Consider the following 25,758-nt stretch of genomic DNA (forward strand, 5'->3'; position numbering starts at 1 on the left):
CAAAGATGAAGCAGTTTACAGATGCTGAATCCTTTTTTTAGGAATAATTCTCAATGCATCATTCAAATATCCTTTGAGCTGAGCACACGATATGCACATCATGAATGCATATAATCACCGCTGAGTCCTTTGTGAAGATTTTGAAAATAGCATCTGAAAGAGCGGACTGTGGGTCTCCATGTGAGGATGTGCATTTGGTTAGTGTGGCTGAGCTGATTCTGGCCACTTATTTCCTCTTTAATGGGCTCTGTTCACTCTCCTGTGGTTTGACACACTGAGCATTTCAGGAGTTTTTGAATCCTTGTAAGAATTTTATGGTTAAGTCTACCCGATGATAAAGGTACTTGTGGAATTTCAACATATACCACACAAATCAATTTCAAAGAAAAAAAGCTTGTTACCTTAAACCTAGCTAATTTTATTTTATTTTATTTTCTAGGCTTGCTTGGTGCTGCTGATGTCACCAAACTTCTAGAACCTGATGTTCCAAACTACATTGCTGCTATTTATCCACTGGCAGCATGCTTAAAGTGAACATTGGACAATGGTCATAGACAAAAGCACCTTTATTGCCATTGCAGTTACTTATTGTTAACAATGTCTAGTTTGTTTCTTTACCACCTCAAGAGATATATAACATTTTAAATAAATTACATTTGTTCTCTAGAGGGCTATGCAGCCTTTTACCTTTTCCCATGGAAATATACAAGTTTTGAAATTATTTACTTTTCTTCTAACTTTAGTCCAATCTCTCCCAATTCTGGATATATGGAACTATAAGCTCTAGATCTATTAGGCAAGAATCTTTCACTCTCTAGTTTGAAACACATAAAATTTTCCAATAAACTCTTTCATGTAAAATCAAAGCTCATTAGTTCAAGTGGGCACCACAAATGTCCCCAACTGTCAGAAGCTACTTTTCCAAATGCAATGACTTGTAAATATTTTTGATGTACCAAGTAAGAAAGATCCCAAATCATATGTTATTTGAAATATAAATCAGAATATGAAATATTTATATCTCATCACCATTTTATGAAGAATGCTTTTGATATTTAAAAAATCAAAGATTTGTGAAGAGGGTAGTAATTTACATAACCCACACACTAATATTAATAACACAAAATAAAAATTTAAAACTATATATAATGTCCTTTTGCTTAGATAGTTTTGATAGACAGACAGACAGACAGACAGATAGCTAATCTTTGCATTATAGATAATCAAAAAGAATGATGGAAGGGGTGACATTGATCAGGATGCACTATATTTATAACCTGACTTATGGAATTGTAATCTCTTTGTAAAACTACCTAATAATAAAACTTTTTATTTAAAAAAATCAAGAATTTTATCTTGTATATACATTTTTATAATTTGGGGAGGGGAAGGAAAGCAACAAAATGTTTAAACAAGGATACAGGTTGACTCATTGTAACAATGAGATGTACAAGACACTATGTTGAAAATGAACTTTACAACTTTTGGGGGGAGGGGGGAAGGAGGAGATGGTGAGGTGAGGAGGGAAGGGATGGTTGGGGAAAAAACTAAGGAAGAGATAACAATGCTCAATAGGAAATGTACTCGTAATCCCTCTGTACGGTATTTTTACAATAAAAACATATATAAAAATAAAATAAGATAGACTGAAGTATTCTGGAAAAAAAGAATTTTTGTGAGAGTCCAGGAGACTGAAATAATTTGAGATCTCTGTCTGAAGTCCTCATGCATTAAAAGTGGAAAAGCATTAGAACTATTTCATGGAGCTTTCAGAGTGGAATGCTAGGCTGAGAACATCTTCCACCCCAAGTTAGATACCCACAGTAGGTTCTTGGAAAATGTGGATGTTATGTCAAAACAAAAAGTCTTTGAAGTTATAATTAAATATCTAAAAATATGATCATCAGACAGACCCTAAATCCAATATAAATGTCCTTAAAAGAGAAAGTAGGAGATTTGAGACCAAAGGAAGACGAGGAGGCACTGATCCTCAGATAAAGCCATGTGAAGACAGAGAGATTAGAGTGATAAACCAAGAAACATGACATTCCACCTGGAAAAGGTAAGGAAATAATTCTTTTCCCTGGAGCCTCTGTAAGAAGCCTTTCCATGCTTCCACTTTGATTTTGTCCTCTAGATTTATGTGATAATATTTTTTATTATTTGAAACCACAATGTTTGTGATAATTTGTTACAGTATCTACAGGAGAATACTGCAGAGGATTAGATAAAAAATACACACTGCTATATTCTCATTCATTAACTCTTAAGTAGCAAAATTATATGCATCTTCAGTGTCCTAGGACTGTTCTTGTAATAGGAATATAGGAGTGGGAAAGGGGGAGTTAGGTCTGAGAAAGTTACATTTATGATTTCATATTCAATTATGTGTTGAGTTATGACTTGAATTTCATTGTCATCAGTTCCTTGACACTTTGTGTTGTTACTGAATGTTTTTATTGTTTTAGAAACATGTACACACATTTTTCACATCTAATGTACCCATATTCTAAAACTTCTCCTCTTTACAGCTTGATCAACCTCCATTTCCAGTATAATCTTAACTATTTACCTCAAGAAGGCAATCTCTAAAGATGAACCAAATATCAAGGGTCTCTTTTTTAATTTTTATTTTACTGTAAAGATGTTGTACAGAAGGGTTACAGTTACATGAGTAAGGCAATGAGTACAATTTTTGTTAAGAATTGTTAATCTCTCTTTTGTTGTTCTCCCACTATCTCTTCCCTCCCCCATTTCCTTCACCCCTCCCCCCTGAAGTTGTAAAGTTCACTTCCAATGAACTTCCCATTTACAATGGATTATCCTGTGTCCTTGTTTCAGCATTTTGTATTTCCCCTCTCCACCCCCCCCCAAATTATACAAATGTATATACAGAATGTAGGGTACCAAAATCAAGTACAGTGACAACATAGGGGAAGAACATACAAAGGAAGCATATATATATATATATATATATATATATATATATATATATTACATTAAAAATAAAGAAAGACTGCTTATGTCTATATCTTGGTGTTCATTTCACTTAGCATCATATATGTACATAGCTTTTGAGCTTTTCTGCTATTCTGATAAAATTATCCTAGACACATACTAATCATTGCAAATGAGGGAAACTATAGGACCTATATTTGTTTGGGCCTCGCTTACTTCACTTAATATGATTTTTTCCAAGTCTTTCCATTTCCTAATAAATGGGGTTGTGTCATTCTTTCTGATAGAAGCATAGAATACCATTGTATATATAGCACATTTCCTTGATCCATTCATCTACTGAGGGGCATCTGTGTCCATTTCATATCTTAGCTATGGCGAATAATGCTTCGATAAACATAGTTGTGCTGGTAGCTTTAGTATGTTCTTGTTTGTCATCATTTGGGTAAATGCCCAGAAGTGGGATTGCTGAGTCATAGGGGAGCTCTATGTGTAGTCTTTCAAGTGTCTCTTACATCATTCAGAGCACTTGTAGTATTTCTCAGTAAGAAGAGAATCTTAGTTTTAAATTTGGTTCAGTCTCTTTACTTTCTGGAGCATCATTTCTTAGCTGAACATAGGCTCTTGGTCCATATTATATGTATTAGTTGCTAAAGTTTCAATCTGGGATGTGCCCCCATAGGACCATCCATGAAGGCTAGGTCCACAGAGTAGAGCTAGAATGAGGTGAGGAACTTTGAAGGGCAGGTAGCTTTCTGCTTATTGGGATTGTGTGCTTGAAGTTGATATTGAGGAAGTTTCCCCATTTTTCTCCTTTCTTTCATATCCTGGCCATGACATGTTGCCAGCCATGATGTGTTTACTTCTCCACTGGCCATGGTGCCAACCATCCATGAAATGAAACATAAAGTGAGCTAAAATATATACTTTCACTTCATAAGTTGATTGTCTCAGGTACTCATTTCAATATTAGGCAACTGGCTAACACATCAGTTACATTTCTTTTTGTTTTAACTTTTCTAGTCATGATATGCAGGATTTTCCGATGGGAAAGTGTAGAACTTTTCGTGATGATATGGTAGAAATTCTTTTCTCTGCAACACAGATTCCCTCTAGGAATACACAGCTCATGGATGAAAGTTGATTTCTTAATGGAAAACTTCCTTCTTAAATATTTCTGTAAGAGAGAATAGGAAACACCCTTCATAACACCATAGCATAAGCTCCTTGAACATTATACCTTTCCCCAAAAGGATTTAAGGGATGATAACCCATAATATTCATGTCACACTTATCTGTGTCACTGGATAGATGGATCTTGCTCTTTCATTTCTTTAAACTAATTCTTTACTGTAATAAAATGTATTTTTCATCAGAAGTTTCTTTTTCTAATATATTTTGTTAAAAAAAATCCCGAGGAAAGATATTTCTCTCAGGAAGTGACGGTATGACAGAATTATAAACAACCAAATGCATCCAGATTAATATAAATGTCCTAGACATGATGATATGCCCCCACCAGAAGTGATTCTTTAATAAGATTGAGCAATTTACCTGGGAAAAGCATTTGACAGAGACAGAAACTCTGTCACTTGTCCAAAGGGAGGACACAGATAAATATTTTCATCTGGCTTTTTTGCTCAATGCCTGACTCCAAGCTACACATCATTCACGCTTTTATCCATCACATTCTGTGCATCGCTATTGCCAACATGCGCCAACTGTAAAGCTCAAGAGTGTGTGTTCCATCGTACCTAGTGGACAGTTGATTAGATGGACTTCAGGGGCCTCAACAAATGGATTCATTCATTTGGGGAGAAAAGGGAGCCAGAAAGAAAGTAATGATATTGACCACCAGGCAAGCTTGGGAGGGGAGTAGTCTGTCTTTTTCAAAATCTTGGAATCACGCCGGGGTCAGTGATTTTAATTAGCAACAGACCAGCTCCTTATCCCACACAGGTCCTGTGGAGCTGGAGAAAATGAACCTGGTCTGCCAAGTCAGAGCTTGCATTTAATTTGGGGAGGGAAATGGGGAGAATATACTTGGCCAAATCCTCCTGCTGTGTTCTCTCCTGGGCACCAAGCAACCAGAAGAGGGGAAGGATGGGTGGAAAATCAAACACAATGATGGGGGCTGTAAGGAGCATAAATTAGGAAGATAGACAAAGCTTCAGAAAGCAGATGGCAAAAACAGAGAGAAAAAGGTAGGAGAGTGCCAGAAATCCCAAGGTAATAGTATTAACAACAACATTACAAGGTGCATCTATTTGTTCAAACTTGTTTTCCTGGGCTTGCTAATTTCAGAGCAATCTGCAGATCATATAATCACTAAAGATTTACCAATCACCCACCATGGGCCAAGCACTTTACTGATACAATTTTGCTTAATCCCTGGAGCAATTCTGAGTGATCCACTACTTCATATCTAAGGAGTCTGAATTTTACAACAATCTAAATGCTGCCACCACAAAGTGATAATTCAAGTCTAGGTTTGTCTGACTCTAAAGCTCACATACTTCCTATGATGCCATAGAGTAAAAATAGTAAGCAAATGGTTTATTCACTCTTGAAAGCAATTGAATATTTTAAAAATAAATACTTTAATACAAAGACCATATATTACTGATTTAGAGAAAATTCTTCTGAGATGAAAGCACAGGAAAAGGTGGAGGAAGTAGGAGGCTTGGGGTTTGAACCAAGCCCAGCCCAGGGCAAAGTTAGCTCATACAAGTAGTATCCATTTTGACTTCTCAAAAAAGAAAAAGATCTTATGTGAAATATAAAGTAAAAGCTAAAGGACTGGAGACATGGTAAAGCATTTGCCTAGCAAGCATGAGGACCTTGGACTTAATTCCCAGTACAAGGGGGCGAAAGATCCAAAAAATGTAAGGTAAGTGTATAAAATGGGTATCTTGTACAAATTAGAAATCGTTACTTATATAATCACCTAGCTAGCCAGAAATCTCTAATAATAACTTGCAGTAGAGAATAATGTGTGGAGTATTACTTTTCTGTACAGTCTGCTTCATGAAGACTGTCTGTTCTACCTTAAATACCAAGTTTTTGTGTAGAATTTGGAAACCACATTTTAGAGAATGTTTATTCCTTCAATGGACTAGAGTTCTGAAATTCAGATGGAAGTTATCAAAGCCCTAATCTTCTAAAAGTATCAAGGTATATTAGATTCTTATAAGACCAGCTCAGATTCTCACTTGAACTGTTTGAAATCTGAACTTACCTAAATTTATAGGTAATTAACCACAAGTATAGTATAATAAAGTATGGAAAAATATAGTAGAGCAACTTGAAAAATTCCATTTTTAAAATCATGTTTTAAGTTCCACAGTACCCTAAAGTTTTTAATATATCTCAGTGATTCCCATTTTTTCCTTCACCCTTTTAGTACATGTAACTTCTGATGAGCTTAGATAAGCTTTAAGCACACACTCAACATTCATACCTATCATCCCTTCCTTTGGGGATGTATTCTCTTCTATCATTAAAAACTAGAAGCTTGAATTTTGATTCTGTCTAACAATAATGGCAAATATACACAAGACACTATGTTGGAAATGAACTTTACAACTTTGTCGAGGAGGGGGGAAGTGTGGGGGGGATAGGGAATGGAAGGGATAGTAGGAGAAAAACAAAGGAGAGGGTAACAACACTCGACAAGAAATGCACTCATTACCTTACTCATGTAACTATAACCCCTCTATACAGCATCTTTACTATAAAATAAAATTAAAAAGAAATAATGGCATATATTGGAAATGAAGGTATAAAGAAGATATTATATAATTGTATTATATAATTGTGGTGTTTCAATAGTCTATTTCCAAAGTTAATTTCTTCTCTGTTTCATATTCTTAATTCTCAAAGCACCTTCTTGAGGATCTCTTGCATTTGTAAGTTTTAGTGTATTTTTCCTTATTGACACATAATAGAGTTGCATATGTCCATGACTACAATAGGATGTTTTTTGTGTTTGGCCAATTGAGGAAACAGTAGAAGATCCAAGTGGGAGAGGCAGTAGGCTCCAAATTATCTGTTCCACTCTCTGTCTTTATGTTTGTCTCATATTATCAGGACACTTATTGGAAGATTTAGGGCTACCATAGATAAACCAGGATGATCTCATCTTAGGATCCTTAATGTACATCTTGAAATACTATTTCCAAATAAAGTCACAATCACAGATGGTGGATAGATAAAACTTTTGAGAGTACTATCATTTTAACATTAAAAATGGCTTACAGCTCTGATAAATCTGGATTTTTGTTTCTCCCTTTTCTCTGTCTTATATGCTTCAGCATCCCTTGTTGATGTATAATCCCCTTTAACTCTGCTCACAGCTGTGGAAAGAATCCTAACCTTGAATTTTCTTATATTGCATTAAACTTCCCCTTTAAGAGTACATGGACCCTAACATTAAAGAAACAAACACAAGTAGCATGAGCTTACTAAGATTCTGATAGTAATTCTCACTATCAAAAACCATCACCCTATCTCAATAGAATACATATTTTTTATTCATCTAACAGCATTTATCACTTAAAATTTGAGAAACAGGCTTGGTATGTGGTTTAGTGATAGACTGCATACTTAGCATACATGAAGCCTCATATTCAATTTCCAGAAAATAATAACAATAATAATAATATAAAAATAAATTGAGACATTACTAAAAAGCCAAAAGGACATGATACCTACTTCCCTACATTTGTGCTGCTATAGCATTGTATTTTCTATTTTTGGCATTTTATAGAAAGAAAAGGATAATCTTTATAATTAAACTTCCTGCCTTATGCTAAAGCATAAAAACTTCTAGACATATTTAGACATATGTAAAAATTTCCCTAAATAATAAAAGCATTCATCTAACAAAATTAGAGTAATTGTAAACTTGGAGATTAACCACCTATTTTATTGGTCTTTATCATGTTATATTTTTTATACTATAGGAACATCAGTCGACTATCATTTGTACATTCATTTATTTCTGATGTTTAAACTTTAGTGCTTTCATTGTTGGCACAGCTATATATGAATACAGTCAACTTTATTTGCTACATTAAAAAGAATTCTGGACAATTATTTTAATTTAGGAGTTGGTTTGTTTTTAGGGGAATAAAGGCCTATTTTCTCATTTGTGGAGTTAGATCTGACTTGATCTTTAAGTTTGCATTCTAGAAAGTCCTGGAATTTACATAAATTGGTCCAAGGAACGCAGTCATTCTGTCATGTCATCACCCTGATGTCACAAGGAATCCTAAGGCCCTGAGGGTTCCCATTGAAAAAACAAAATTGCTTAACTTTCCAACTAAATTTGGAAAGTGTTACATGTGTCTGGATTAGATTCTCTTCTTGGAATCTGCCTCCTGCTGATAAAAGGCCAAAGCTAGTCTAAAACTCCCTGCAGCCACTGCTTCAACAAGTTCAACTCAAACATCCGACCACACCAGGACCAAAACAAGCCTGTGCAATAGGTCTTACTGTGACTGATGGACTTTCCCTGCACTGTGGGATTTAATCCCCTCAAATTTCATTTGTTTCACAGGACAGGCCAAGCTTGTTCCTTCCAGTCATGTACACCTGAAAAAATTATATGCAAATAATACAGTTGAACCATGCTTTTAACTGTAATCTCTCTATGCATCACCTTTATCATAAATATTTTAAAGAAACAAAAGACATGTACACATAAAAATCTATGTCACCATTCATTCATTTACTCATTCATTCATTCATTTGCTCATTCATTCATTTACTCATCTATCTATTCATCCATTCATGCTGCATTTTCCAAGTGGGTCATTTGTACCTTCAAAAATAATGCTTACTGTTTCCTAGAAAAATTTCAAATATGGGATCATCTTTCAAAAATATCTAAATTGAATCTTCCCTCTATGGTGTTCACATAACAACTTAAAGGAAGTAGTAAAAGAAAAATGATATTTAGCAAATGAGGAAATGAACATATAAATGTGCATAACCATGCATATACATATGCATATGTGAAATATGTGTGTGTATATTTAAAACTATGGTTGGGAGAGCGTTTGCCAAAATTCAGGGCTTTGGTATAAAAATAGCTTTGTGTCTGCATCAGTTAGTTTCTCTTGGAAACTTTAAAAAAATATAATATTTTTGATGGCTTTACCCTGTACTGCCCAGCTACATTAAGATAACAGTAAACTATATTCTTATGGCTGTCATAACATTTAGCTTGGTGCTGCCTGCAATGTGAGTAATCTATTAAGATATATAAGGTGCTAAATACTGCCTTTGTATCTTGGAGTTCTAGCTATCAGCAGTAACAACCAAGTGCAATTACTGCCAGTGTGGGGCCTAGGCTGCCTCCCACTGCAGCCCTCATTGGCCAAAGGGTTTGTAGCAGTGACCCCTGACAGCCTTGGTCATCACCATGGGGGCTGCCCAGAGCTCCTTCTCTCTGGCTCTGTTCATCTGCCCCCTCCCCTCTTTTCTTTCTTGCCTGCCATCAATCTTACTAAAATGACAGCAGACAGATGTTAGCCTTTGCAAAGATCAAATGAAATCTATGGCTCTGGGGCTGTTCACCAAGGAGCAGAGAGATCTATACCTTACTCACACACACACACACACACACACACACACACACACACACACACACACACACACACACACACACACACACACACACACACACACACACACACACACACACCGGCACTAACTCACGTAGGATCAATTTGCTCCATGTTGTAAGTGCCTTTTGGTAAGTATTGGCTACGTATAAATGGACTGAGCAATTTTAAAACTTCAGATGCTTAGGAGAGTTTTGGCAATAGATTGCTTAGGTATTTCTCGCAAAAAAATGTCTCTGTGTGTGTGAATACATTTGAAAACAATTACTAGTGCACAACTTAGAGCATATAATATTTGTATTGACCACAGCTTCTTTTTTTAACCCTTTATTCTACAAGTCGTACTGTACCATGGCCCCTCTGGAGCTCGCCCTTGAGATTTTAGATTCTTCTTTACTGAGCAAACATTACTCCACAGGATAATCTGCTGAGTATGCCCTTGTCTCATGCAATTTCTTTACATCAATGTACACGACTATTTATCCCCAATAGAAATGTTTACCTAATCTGGAAAATGTCAAGCCATATGGTGTACATTGTATGAAATTCATCCCGCCTTTTTAACTCTTTCCGAAAGTCTTTTTATCCCACTGCTGTCCCTTTGTTGTGGACAAGGCAGAAATGATTAAAGGGGCCTGGAAATGAGAGAAGAGGGACAGGGTGGAAGGAAGTCAGAGGAGGCACAGATGGGAAAGGGTGCGGGGGGCGAGGGGCTCTTTCTTTGCTGAATATGACATCTTGTAAAGGCCAAGGCCAAAGAAGTCTTGAGATCAAGGTATGCTTTGTACAAAATCACAGCAAATGCAGAATGAAAAAAGAAACCACATCAACACTGACCAAGAGATGAATACAATGCATTATTAATAATAATAACAAACCCTCAGGCTACCTGAAATTTAGAAAGACCAAATCACCTTCAGGCTCTTATTTCCCTCATCACTTCCTAGAAATAATGAAGTCTGAGCTACAAGAAGAAAAGAACAACCCTCCGGTACTCCTGTAATGTATCTTTCTACAGAATCCTGGTAAAAGATAGATAGCTATTTAAAATAAGCAATATCAAGGAAGAATAAACTATTATGTTTGTGCCAATGCTTATTCATGGTTTTATAACAAGACATATCTGTTTTCTTCATATAAATCTTGACTCTATATTTAGAGTTTGCAAACAATGATTCTAGTTTTTGGCTGCCTGCCATTTCTGATAGAAAGCTGGGGTAGCCGTACTACATTACTATAACATTAAGAAAATTCCCAAAATTCCATGTGCAGAATTTCCTAGCAGGCAAGAGAAAAATATGAAGTGTTCCTATGTTTACAGAGAAGAAAGGTGGCAGAGTTACAAATTAGAGGAGCCCAGAGCAGACAGGGCATTTTTGTCAATGTTCTTAAATAAAAGCATCTAGGGCTACCATTTCAGGCCTCTTCTGGCCCTCATATACACTTACTTTGAAGACTCCTAGTCTGTCTTGGTCACTAAGGCAAGTTCTTAAACAATGAACATCTACCAAATACTCAGCCAACAGTCCCAGTTTTAATAGTTTTGATACAGAATCAAACATTCTGATTAGTTCTAGAAATCCATGCTCTTTAAAGAAAAATAATGCAAGAACTCTTTTTTCAATTTCTTTATATTTTAATATTCCTTAGTATTAACAATTCTTAGTAGGTTCTAGAAAGTTTTCACTAGCTATTTCCCTCCCCCCACTCCAATTCTAAGAAAATGAAAAAAGGGAGCAAACATCTCCAGGGTGGGGAATTCTATGGACTTACTTATCTAGTAGTATATTGGAGGTGTGACACTAGCTTAGAATCCAGTCATTCAATTATACCTTGCTCATTCATAAATTCACTCAACCAAAAAACACATGATACCATTTCCAAGCACTTTGTGTACAGAGGATGCAAAACTCAGATATAATTTCTCCAGAGGTTACATCAAGCAAGTAGGACATTCAAGCATAGTGCAATAGATAGAACAAAAGATGGATTCAGGGCTCCCTGATCTCAGAGAATAAAGAAACCACACTCTACCCTGGGCTGATGTGCAAGGAGACTGAGAAGTAACATGCCCTAGGCAACAGTGAAAAAAGAAATGAACATTTTGGCAATCTAAAACAAGGACAGACAGAACCACTTGAGAGGGTTGGTATGGTCATAAGATACCAAAGACAGGAAGTTAGGAGAGGATTCAGTGGCAGTAGATAAGGCCAGAGAAGCAGACAGTGAAATCATGAAGAGCCCAAGGCATCTATGCAGAAGAGTATATTCTACATGAAAAGGCTTTAATAGGTAAGTAGAGAGACACTGACTGAAAGTCCAACAAGGAAAAATTTGATAGATATAACAGTGTTAGTACCAAAAGATCTTCATTAACCTGAAAAGACTTACAGAACTAAATACAGTAGCCAAATCATAGCCTAATTCTACCTCTTTAAAATAAGCCCATAATTTGACATCACATTAACATGAAAGATACTTGACCATCCTCAGTATTGAGAACAAGACAGAAAAACACACTCAGCTCAGGAAAAATGAGAAAAGAGACTTTAATTTAAAAATATAAAAGGCATAAGAAGTCATGATGAATAAGATTTTAGAAAACCCTTATACTATTCTGAATGAACTTCAGTCTCTATGTTGAATATATTATTAGTAAATTGTTTCCTAGTGCAAGAGAGAAAAAGCAAGGATAATTGATATAGAAACATATTCTAACCAGAGTGAACAACAAGCCTAGGTTATTTCAGATACCACAATTTTTAAATCACATCTAGAAGAGAAAAAAAAATCAAATGCATTAGTGCCATTTGTAACCAATGTTGTTCAGCATATCAATTAAAAGCACAAAGTGCTTTCCCCACATTCTTTCCACCCAATTTTCAAATATTTATTGGTGCATTATACTGAACATTTCATCACAATTAGTGTGGAAGTGATACAAGGCCCATAGAACACTGAGCTTTTCATTATGAGGGTGGATTGAGTAGGGCAAAGACTAAGTTGTTAATATCTTAAAAACAAGAGCATCAATTATTCAAAAAGAAGTAGTCCTATATGGAGTTATCTGTAAGAGAAATGGAATGTGCCATTTAGACAGCTTTTAATCCTCCATTAGTATATTTCTAATATGATTTTTATAAAGTTATATAGATGGCTGAGAAACATATCACTAACCCAAATGTTATAAATACGGCACTGGCAAGGGGCTCACTAAAGTTAGAATTAGAATCTAAGTTGAATTTTCTTAATCTTTGTTTTGAAAGTATCAGGATGGAGACAACTGTAAATAAAAGACAATAAATGTATTTTAGAATGCAGATTCATCTTCACAACTAGGTAATGAAGACAGGAGAAAAAGGAAGGGAAAATAAAAGGAGGGATAAAAGAGGAAGGGGTGAGAGAGGTGGGGGAGGATTTAATTAAATTAAGGAAGAAAAGAAGGAAAACAACCTGGTCCCTGGACACTCGTAGCTCACAAACCAACTTGCTATGAAAATATCTGTTGATAGAATCATTAAAATAGACTATGAAGAGTTATGATTTTTGTTCACAAAATTCAATTAGGCTCTTCTTTGCATGTTTTAAAGGCTAAACATTAATGCTAACGAAGATTAAACTCATAGTTCTAAAGCCCTTCTTGTCTACCCCATAAGTCTGTAGTCAGAAGTCTCTCAGGAAAAACTATCCCTATTTGACTGCTGTTCTTTGTTCCCTGTACAGCAAAGGGACCAGAAGAGAAGATGCCAGTAGAAAAGAAATACCAAAGAGGAAGTGCTAGAAAGCACCCTCTTCTTGTGACTTTAATTTTTTAGTCATGTTTATGATGGAAAAGAACACATGTTGAAATCTTCATCATGAATCTAATCATTCATTCCACGAGACAGGTTCCAGACCCCTGACAGTTTTTCAAAATCTAGGAATGCCCAAGTCCTTCATACAAATGACATAGTATTTTCATACAAACTATGTACATCCCTCCATATAATTTAAGTCATCTCTACTTTACTAAAATAAATGATATAATGCTCTTGCTATGTCAGTAGATCAGTATGTTCTATGTTCAGGAATTAATAACAAGAAAACTCTCTTCATAGTCAATTTGTGACACAATTTTTTCTAATTAGTTTTTGTGTCTGTAGTTAAATTCACATATGGAAAACCAGCTGTATATCAAATGACCTCAGATACTATATTTTTCCAAGTTACACTAAGTTCTATGCTCATTTTACTAATATACTTTACATCAATAATTGCCAAGAATTTAAATTGGCCTCCATATTGCTTTCTAAATTTTCTTCTTTTCAGGTGTTTTGTAGGGGAAAAACAAAGGAGGAGCAAACAGTGCTCCGTAGGAAATATACTCATGACCTTACTCATGTAACTGTAACCACTGTACAGTATTTTTACAATAAAAATATATACCAAAAAAAGAACTGAAAAGAAAAATCTCAAAATTGCACACTCTAATAATGGATTAAGTATGGCCACTTATAGCTGAGATTAGGTTCTCTACAAATGTGTGTAGAAGTATACTCATGCCTCCATGAAAAGAACAAAAAATTTTCTTTTGGCTTCTTAGTCATGCTCAACAAGTAAAATAATAATAACAATAACAATAACAAGAGGTAATGAAGCACAATTGACTTAGACACTTCTGACTCATTATTTCATTTAATTCTTTGGGATTTAATCCATATGGGATAGCTTTATGTAAGGTAAATACACACAGATGCATTAATAATGTCCACATATAACTGTAAGTGAGGCTGCTGTTCAGATCCAGCTCTGTTGGACAGGGGAATTCATGTTCTTAAATATACCATTCTCCTGTCTCTCCAGAGTAACTGATCTTTCAAACCCTGAACAAATAATCAGCCAACACTTGATCTGTCTTTACTCTGAAGCCAAATGGAAAGTTGACCAATAAATCCCACCCTTCAGATTTTCTCAACTTAAGTCTTTAGGAAATAGATTTGCTTGTAAGCTACCCCTTCACTCACAAGGCTCTCAAAAGCACAGGTTCCCTAGCCAGCCTTTGGCTAACAGAACATCTCTACACTGTGTATTTCTTCTGGGGGAAAGAACAAGTGTCCTTTCGTGGGGCTCTCTATTCTGCACTACAGTCCCACAAGGGGTTAAGCCAGGCCATTCCCAAAGTTCAGTGAAGGGACAGGCAGAACTGAACAGCGGGATTTTAGAATGTTAATCGCTGGCTCTCCTCCGATTGGCCCAGAACAAATGCACAGTACAGTAAATTGTCCTTGTCAGCTCAGCTCACATGATGATATGCTTTATTTCTAGACATGCCTTGAATCTGTCCCCTGAATTTATGTTCAGAAAATAAACACTTCCAGACGGCAATAAAGCATTCGGTTGTGGCTGGCGATTGCACAGTCTCAGACCAACCAGAGCTCTTTTCTTGAAGGATCTGAGTAGTGTAAGATCCCAAACCCCAATCTTCTCCACTTACCCACCTGGAACACAAGTGTACTGTTACAACCAGAGCCCTAATTTCCCTCCTTTTGACTCTCATCACTACTCCTGCCCCCAGTCTCTCTGTTAGCATGTTTTTGCTGTAAAGATTTAAGATTTTCATTTTGGTTTCCATTCAGGTAAAAACTTTTTTTTTTTTTTGCCGAGTGGCCAAATTTAGAAGAAAGTCACTATTTTATCAATCTAGTTATCTCTATCATAAAGCATGGTAGATTATGATTAGAGAATATTACACACTTCTAAAGTTTAGCTAGTGTCCTACATTTATAATGTGTCTGTATTCAAGTATTATTATTTGTCTTGTTACTTAATCTTTCATCAAAATTCCTTTTTCACATGTACCTATTAGGCTTTAAGTTAATCTTCTCTATTAATAATAAGTTTTAAATCAACTTCACCTTGTTGTTTAATCTTGTTCTGAAGTAGAAATTGAAGATTTGATGTCTGTACAAATGTTTCCTACTATTCCCCCAAATAAATACACTACTAATCCATTAAGTTCATCAGAGTGATCTTAAAATCATATTTGTGCCACATGCATGTCATACACTTGAAGAACCATGTTTCTAGACCCACACAAAGATTTCAAGGAAAATCAAATATAAGCAATAGAAATACATACATCATAATAATAAAGATATAAATGTTCCAACATGGAGGTTTGTTTAGTAGACGGTAAATGAAACAGCTGTTTCATTTTCACCTGAGTGACCAATGGGACAATGTAGGTGGTTTGCTGATTAGATTGTGAATGGTGTCTCAGGGTGTTACTGATAAACATGCAGCCAAACAGCAAGTGGTTGTTCTCACCTTGTACTTTTCTACAATTGTGCACTATCTTGGTATCCTTTAGACGACATCTCCTTGGAGCACTAGTTTGCTGAGACCTTTTAAGAATCCATGGAAGAGAAATGCCAAAAGGGGATGTACTGCACACTCAAGGTTTCAGGGCTGAGTGGAGATTTACATGTCTCTTCAAAATTGTAGGAAGAAAATTCAGTGACATCTATTTTTGTTTTGAAATGAAACTCTATAGGTGATTATAACAGCCATGGTCAGTAATTACAACAAGGTGATTTGGTAGAAAATAAATGGCATCAGGTGTGCACAACTGAGCCATAAATATGGGATGCTACTAAACCATAAGGAACCATTTCCCCTCTGGCTTCACTGTAGTAATAACTGCATTCTCTCTCCCGTTTAGGAAAGTATTGTGAAAAACCATTGGACAGTGTTCTTACAACCTTCTCATATTCTGATCCAAGAAATTAATGACATTATTCCAGTTCATACATAGACATGAAAAACTTTAGTACAAACACTATGATCTTACATACCTTAGTCAAACAGTTGAAGATCATCTTCTTACAGTGCAATTTTTCTCCCCGACTCACTGCTTTTTATTATTAATCTAACATCACATTAAATTTGACCTAAACATCTTATTTAAGAAACCTAAAGAAGCTTTTCTATTGTCAATCTGGCAGTCTTGAGCATGGCTATCCATACACAAAGATCTTTTCATTAGGATCTGAAAAAGCTTGAGGTTATAGAAAATGAACTTTAACAGAATGGTGAGACAAAGGACAATAGGGGAACCAAACTTGTGATATTCACAAGACAATATGTTGGAAGTAATCTACATAATGTGGGGAGAAGGAATTGAGGGAAGGGAAAGTAGGAGAAAAATGAGGGAAGGGGTAACAAGTTTGACAAGAAATGTACTTATTACCTTACTTATGTAACCCTTCTGTACATCATCTTGACAATAAAAATATTTAAAAACTAAAATGTTTTTTAGAAAAGAAAAAAAAGAAACTGAACTTTAAGTTGGAATAGTGAAGAGGAATGTACATGGAGCTCCAAATTGTGAGTGCTACCGAAATAAATTAAGAGATGAAGAATTTTAATTTTAATATTCCTTATTCAATTTACTAATATTAATTGAGCATCAATCATGTATCATGTTCTAAATGGATAGAAAAGACAAAAGGATTGGGAAAATAATTAAGAGAAATTCAACACAAAATGGACAAGTAGCTAAGCATGGTGGCACTCAGATGCTGAGGTAGGAGGATAGGCAGTTGGAAGTCAACCTGAGATAGGTAACCTTGTCTTAAAAAATGGGTAAACAAGGGAGGAGGCTGCAATGCTTGGTAAGAAATGTACGCATTATCCTGCCCATGTAATTGTAACCCCTCTGTACAGTATGTTCACAAATAAAATTAAATTAAATTTTAAAAAATGACAAGTAATATAAAGTATAGAATTAAAGAAATTTATTTTAAATAATAAAGTGGAAAAAATAACAGAAACTCATGCTTATAATCAGAAGATTAAAACCCCTTCCCCCTCATCTCGGCAAACAAGCTTAGCCTAGTGGTGCACACCTGTCTCCAGCTACACGAGAGGGAAGTAGCTGTTTGTATCTGGCCTTAGGCAAAAGCCATTATTCCATTTGAACATTAAAATGACATAGCTACAAAGAGAACATGTGGTTATTGTTTGTAAATTCCAACACTAATTCCATTTCTCTTTCAATATCCTGCCCTTCCAATTTTAAAATGGCATAGTAGTATAAATGAGTAACAACTAGGTTGAAAAGTAAACTGAATATTTAAAAGATCCTTGACATTGGTGGCCTAGAGCTCCTCATTGTCATCTATTTGTGATTGAGATGCTCCATTCAAGTGTGACTGATTGGAATGCTGGTTATTTATTGGGAAGTATTACATCACTATAAAATCTCAGGGACATCTAAGAATAAGCATTATTTAACTAATGTATATCTAGTTCGGCTTGAAGTTGGCTGATCTGTCTGCACGAAACTGGACAACTCTGCTGATCTTGCCTGAGAACCCTTGAGTTTCTCTAGGGGTCAGTGGTATGGCTTGTTTCCATTGAGGGATAGCTTGGACCTTGAATAAGATATCTTTGACTCTCATTTTCCTGCTGGAACACTGAACTAGCCCAAACATGGTTTTCTCTCAGCAGTGAGAGGTGCTTAAGGGTCTAACTTGAAAATAATTTTTCATCTTTTGTGTGCCATTACTCCATTGATCAAATATGGTCACCACCCCAAACTCAAGTATGAATCATGGAATAACTACCATTGTGAAGCTACAGAAAGTCATACGGCAGGAAGCAACCTCACAAGAGACAAGAAATGTGCTCCCTTCATGGAAGTCAAGTTCTGGGACTCAATATTTCTAAAACAAATCAAAAATTAAACCATCATACTTGCTTAATTTATACATTTCTTATTTGATACTCACTTCCTGAGAAAAGCTTTCAAGTTCCTCTCAAATCTTTAAAAGCCTAGATACCTAATCTCATCTGATCAGATATGCCCCCCAAAGGAAATTTCAGCTTTTATAAAAAATAGTCTACATTTCTGCTTCATTTTACATGCTATTTTCTCACTTTGGTGACTCTGTTCAAGGAAGTTCCTCCTCATTGTCAAAATTGCTATTAATCATACAATATATAATTTAATGTTTAATTTACACATCATATCTTAGTGAAGGGAAAGCAATGAAGTTACCACATTTAATACTATGCCAGGTATTATACAAGGACTTGGTACACATTCTTCCATTTGGTCTTCACAGTAGTTTTTTTTTTTTTTTGTAGTTACTGATTTTTTTTTTAACTTTACATTGTTTTTAATTTAAATTTTATTGTAAAGGTGATGTACATAGGGGCTACAGTTACATAAGTCAGGTAATGAGCACATTTCTTTTTAAACAGTATCAGACTCTCCCTCATTTCCTCCCAGTTTTTCCTCTCCCATATAGCCCCTCCCCAATTTGTATAGTTCATTTCCAACATAGTGTCTAGTGAGTATCACTGCAGAATTGGTTCACCTTTGTCTGACTGTTTCTGTGATTTCCCTTCCTCTCCCAAAATCAGCTACACTTACATAAAAAAATACAAGGTACAGAAATCAAAAGCAGTGACAAAAGGGAATAAACTGAAGGAGGGAAAATAAAACTGTAAACAGTATAATAGAAATGGACAATGGATAGTAAAAGACAAATAATTACCCTTGGACATGATTAATTAAACAGCACTCTAAACATTCACACAATGAGAACAAAGGAGGGTATTCTTAGGAGAGGATCACAAGAGTTCAATAGCTATGTGCACATGGTCATATAAAATGATGTTTATCCAAAAATGAACTCCAAGAAATGGAAACTGAACTTTGTTTTTAGATGAGAAAAATGGAGGTTCAGAAGTAGAGAACGTGAAAAAATGCATAGTTTATAAGTGAGAAAAAATTCAGACTAAATTGGATTTGAGAGTCCATGCTTTTCCTGTTCCACCATGAAACCAGACAGAAGATCTCGCTTCTGGAAAAAACAAAAAACAAAACCAAAAATAAGAACTCACCTCCTTTGACTTCTTTATTCACACTAGGGAACCCAGTACAGTGAACTCCACATGTAACTCTTAGTAAATGTGTAATCTGATTAATCTAACAGTTTGGAAATTTCAATTAGTATTGAATTGCATCCCATAATGCAGAATTTTTCCAAATTCTTTTTTGAAAAAGAAAAAAAGAAATAGATGCACAGGATTAGTCATGAGCCAAAATTCAAAGGAAGGTAGACAGTTGTCAGGATATCATATACACATGTCTTCATATTAGTTTTAACTACTCATTTTCATTGAATATTAATTGCTTCATTTAGTGCCTTTTTGATTGGATACTAGTAGCATTAGAAAGAAACTACTAGTTTTCAGCTCAGAAATTAGTCCGTGGCCTCAGGATCACAAGTGGTAGTGGTGTTCCATATGTTTGTTAATAACCTGAACGATAGGGTGAATAACAGGACAGAAAATTCATTAAAGCTATATAATTATTCAGATCCTAAACACAGATGTAGTGTAGAATAGGAATAGGAAGAACTTCAGAAAGACCAAAGGAGGTTATGTAATCGAGCTCCACAATGGTGAATGGAATTTAGCGTAGCAAGTTCAAGGTAAGGCACAGTGGAAGAAGCAATTCAAACTACTCATACACAGAACACTAATGGTTTCTGAATTACCCACAGCCTCTCAAGAAAGAATTCGAGATGCCACAGTCGACAGCTCAAAGAATATGGTGACTTGACATAGAAGGGAACATTTTAAAAAAAATAAATAAATGGGATATAGGGTTGTAGTAAGAAGGAAATTGAGAATAATATGAAAAATAGTCTTTGTTATCTCTTGAAATACCTTCACAGGCATTCAGAAAATATGAAATTTAAGAGTCACTCTGAATATTGCTTATAGTTAGGAAGACTTCATCTGTTAAAAAAATGATAAAAGGGAAATGAGAGGGAAAATCCAAGGAGAATAGTAAGACCTTCCAAAAAACATGTTAGAATTTTATATGGAAAGCATGAAAGATTTTATGTATGCTTCAGCAGAACTAAAATTGTGAGAAAATTGTGAATGGGGAAAGCAAAGTCTACGTGGATTTTTAATTGTTTTCTGATGCAATGAAATATGGTATGGAAAGATATGAGATGGTCAATGGATTGTTACAGACAGTATTGTTCATCTGGACTGGGAGCTACATTGGATCCAAACACACACATAAGCCTTACATGGATCTTCTGTTCCAAGCTTTGTAAACCTCTCTAATGTCTTTGTTGTCTTTGTTACACATTCTCCAAAGAAGGGAACTTTTAGTTACAAAGTGATTAGAACCATTAATACTTCCCATGAATGCTTCACAGTAAATATCTTTTGCATCTAGAAATGATAAACAAAACCTGAGTACATTCGCATCAGAAGAGTCAGTGCATTAAGGTTATTGTTATCAGCTAAATTACCACTCAAAATATCTGACTCCAATGTGGCCTAGGACATTTGTAACTATCAACATCAATTGCTATTTATTCAGGATTTATTGTGACCTACCAGTATTAATCTCTTCAAGGAACAAAGCATCAATCAGAGTTAATAAAAGAAACAAAAGCCACTCTCAAAGAGTATTTGAGCAGAGTTAAAGAAAAGGACTATTTAAAATTTGTGTCAGGAACTAAAAAAGGTCATGAAGAACCATGGGTCCAATAATCATGTAGTTTTGTTGTTATTATTGTTGTTCTATTTATTGTAAACACCTCTTCAACCAAAGGAACTGAGGTAAGGAGCAGATATTAGAAGGGGTAGTCACATGCAAAATAAGACTTCCAGAATGCAGACTAAGGAGACCAAAAGTAAAGGTTGTAGCTGGTACAGTAGTAAAGATGACCAACACCTGAATTTGTCAGGCTGTTCATCTCCAAGACTTACATGCACCTGACACAGAGTAGAAGATTAATGCCAGATAAATGCTTGAATTGATAGATGAATGAATACAAGTAGATATAAAGTATTGTTAGATTAGTAGTGAATAAGGTCCTCATACTTGGAAATATATAGACATTTTTCATGTTATTTACATAGTCCTCACAATTAGAAAAATTTAATTAGACATATAGAATAGATAATGATTTCATTAGGAAATGTCATATACAAGAATGAGGTTCTCTACAGTTAACTAACCATTTGCAATGATCGGGAGTCCAGAAAGAAAAAAATGGAATAGAAAACAAACCTAAACAAATGTCTGGCAGAAAAAGTCATTTGAAAGTGTCAATATACATGGTAGGGGAAAAACAAAGGAGGGGTAACAATGTTCGATAGGAAACAGACTCATTACCTTGTTCATGTAACTGTAACCCCTCTGTACAGTATCTTTATAATAATAGATATATAAAGAAAGTGTTAATAATATATGGCCTTCTTCAGTCTCAGCATGTGACTTACAAGCCATAAGTGAGTGAGCCTATTTCTTAGACCTTCCTTAGCTTATTTCTGCATGTGACTTATACTTCATAATATGGAGGAGTGAATTGATGACTTGCTGTGATGCTTGTGGAAGAAAATTTTGTGGTTCTTCAGTGTTAATTGATGAAGTTGGGAACATATCTTCAACAGAATACATTTAGGTTGCTCTTTATAGTTAATGCGGACAAATTTAAAATCGATTTATTCACTAAGTTTAGAAAGTAAGTGTAACTGTGAAATTTTTCAAAGCTTAAAAAACAACTCTTGTCATGACTGAGATTCCAAAATATAACGCCTGCTGCTTTCAAGTTGTATTTCCTTCTTCTTCTTCCATCCTAGTGCCTTTGAACCTTTCCTTGACATTGAGTACTGTAGCTTTACCTCTGAGCTCACCCAGTTCCATCCCCACACACTTACCCCCAGCTTTACTATCTCTGAAATATCTTACCTCAAACATTTGAAGAGAAATTCCTTCAGGCATAGGTGTACTTTTCTAATAATCAACAAATAAATACTACTATCACAACAGGAAATTTGGAACTTAGCTTTTTATAGCAGGCAACTAAAGGGTAACATTAGAATATTTGCTGTTTCATTGGGAGTTCAACAGCTCCCTCCTTTGGTGCAGTGGTCAACACTGATGGTTTCAATGGCAAATGGCTTCTACCTCCTCCAATTTTCCCTCAGAAAATAGTCCTGTTTCCCTTACAGAGATTTCTGCATCTCAAATTTCTGATATATTTGGTAGATGGCTAAGTCCACTGAGGATGAGATACTATCCTCTTATTAATAATCTAGTTCCTGCAGTTCCACCAGCCATACCTTGTGAGCATCTTTACATGGCAGGCAGACCTTGTATCACCATCACAACCTTGATCTGTGGGGGGGGTGGGGGGGTTCCTCTTCCCTCTTCCCTCCCCAATCCAGGCTCCAGACTTCCTTCCTTTCTTGTCTCATGTTGACAAAAATTAGTAGCTGTTACAATGACATACTTAAACAACCAAAAGAATCAGAGTGCAATGTACTGATACAAGCTGCTTATAGAACTTAAATCATTTGCCTGCTTCAAATCCATTACTACCTATAAATATTCACAGAAAAATCATGCCAAACAAGCTCTGGCTTCAAGTCACCAAGAAATGAAATCTATGAAGAATAGAGAGCTTGTGTAAGGAGCTCTCTAGGAATAAGTTGAATTTCTTAAAACCACAAGCAGAGTTGAGTGAGATGTTATAAAGGAAAAACAACCAGGGGACTGTTTTCTTGTTTGGAGAAATTCTATAAAGTAGAAATAGCAGCAACCTACAATGGCCACAGCACTTACTATTTGCCAGAATCTCTTCTAAGTGGTCACCTTACTAGCAGCTTTACTTCTCACAAAAACCTCTGACATCTGTTTTATTTCTGAGAACCTAGCAAACCACCACAGCACTGAATACTGTGGAAAAAAATATTTAAAACAGCATTCCTTACTTTTGAAAAGAAGGTAAATGAGGTTTTAAGTTTATCTTGGCTGGGCAAATAGCTGTGTAAATAGCTCATTTAAATATTTTGAAATAATTGATCAGTCAGAGGCTAACTTTATAGCCAGTGCTGCCAAAGTTACACACCTTTTAGAGAGGCCACTTTACCTTTGGAGTTTTAGTCTATCTTTGCTAAATTTAGGAAATTGGATTATTTCTAAGATGGCTCTCATTCAATAAGTGAGGTGATTGGGAATGGATGAGAGGGGACATTTTCATGATGGGTTTTGAATTAACTCAACTTGGGGTCTCTAGAAACACAATTGTTTTTGAAAAAAAACCTTTTATTTCACACATACTGAGGTCCCTCTGTGGCTAATACAACTATTAGGAAAACTGCATTTACTATTTTACAGTGTTCCAGAGCCGTGTGATGGACTAAACACCAGGCTATCGACTCTGTGAATGTCACACTGCTAGAGTCCATTTGTTACTTCTTTTTCCAGGAATTTCCATGATCTACTTTCACACTACCATTCCAGGCTGTTCTTCTTAGCTTAAATGACAACCCACATGCATCCACATTCAGCTGAAAGCACGGGATATCAACATTTCAAATTTTCATTAGACAAGTCAACTGTGAATCGAGTGTGAGCCATTATTGGTCAAATGCCCATTTGAAGCATCTGAGATACGAAAAACTGTCAAATAGGCCCCTCCTTCCATCTCTAAGCGCTTCCTCCATGTTAGCTTCAAACAGCAGAGATCTATAGTTGAAGTACATAATTTCTTTCCACTTCAAAAGTAATTGATCCCTCAATGTCATAATCAAGTGATATAAGATCTGTCAGAATACTCATTTTTTAATAAAGTTTTAGGAGAAATACTAGCTAATCCATTATCAAGTTATACCTGTTGTCTGAAAGATGCTATCATATCAAAGGGTTAGTAATACTTCACCCAAAATGCAAGTTATTTTCTTACTGGACACCTAGTATCTTTCACATGTCTCTACTAGTATACATTTCCCAGCCTCCCTTACGATCATGTATGGTCGGTCATGTGACTAAATGCAAGCCAAAGACAAACAAGCAGAAGTGTTCTACCTCTTCTGAGTCATCCATGTTCCATCATTTTCTTCCTCTTCACTATATTTGGATACAGATGATCCAGCAGACAATTTGGCTGTAGTCCTGCACTGTTAGTCAAGTAGATAATTTCAAGATTAAATGACTTTACACAATGCTAGGCCAAAAAAAAAAAAAATTAAAAGAATTTTCTGCCAGGTGCCAGTGGCTCACGCCTGTAATCCTAGCTACTCAGGAGGCTGATATCTGAGGATAGCGGTTCAAAGCCAGCCTTGGCAGCAAAGTCGTGAGACTCTTATCTCCAATAAACTACCAGAAAACTGGAAGTGGCGCTGCTTGAGTGGTAGAGCACTTGTCTTGAGCTGAAGAGTGGAGGGATAGAGCCCAGGCCCACAGTTCAAGCCCCACAACCAACAAAAAAGAAAAATAAAAATTTTTTAAAAAGTATTTTCTTCCATTGGATAATTTTTAGGTTCAAACATACTAATGGAATCACTAAGAAGACACTAAATGATTCAGAATTTTCCCAACTTACTTAGTCACAGAAATGATTTCCCTGAAAAAAAAAACAATTTTTAAGCAAATATATTCTCATAGCACATAGTATGAGAAGTACAGGTTAAGTGTAGAAATGGCAGGATAATAAGAGTAGAAATACTCAGAAATAGGAGTGGAATGAATGAAAGCCTGAGAATAAAATAAAGGGATTCATCTTTCATATTTCCTTCCAAGAAAGAAACACAGTGGTTTAATATATAATGACAGATACAAATATGTATAAATATAGGTTTTCATAGAGAACAGACTCCTAGCTTTGCCTTTTGTACAGGAGTAGTCTTGAACAATTTCACTGCTAAAATCAGGATTGCTTATCTAGTTTGGATATAGAATGAAAACCAGATTATTTTCATTCTGAGTGCTCCATACGTATCTTGGTATAGCAGTAATTACTGAATATATCTGTCACTTTCTGAGTTCTGAATCTTGTTAGAAAAGGTAGAGGGGATGGTATGGTGTGATATGCTTTAAAAAAAAAAAAAGGCTGGACCCAGAAGGTGAAGTAGCTGGACTCTATCAAGGGCACAAATGGGAAACTATCACAGCATTTAACTATTCAATCACTTTATACTGAAAATGCTCTTTCAAGTCTGTTTTAGCACTAATATGTGTAATTCTGAAACATCACACTGTCAGAAGTAGAGTACAGGACTGGACTCTTATCTTCCTGGACAAGATGCTAATTCTTACCTTTCAAGGTGGTGAGGTAAAGCGTTTGAAAAAGACTACCTTCGTTTT

Source organism: Dipodomys merriami, unplaced genomic scaffold (assembly GCF_024711535.1).
Source record: "Dipodomys merriami isolate MVZ:Mamm:240054 unplaced genomic scaffold, mDipMer1.0.p SCAF_17, whole genome shotgun sequence".
NCBI lineage: Eukaryota > Metazoa > Chordata > Mammalia > Rodentia > Heteromyidae > Dipodomys > Dipodomys merriami.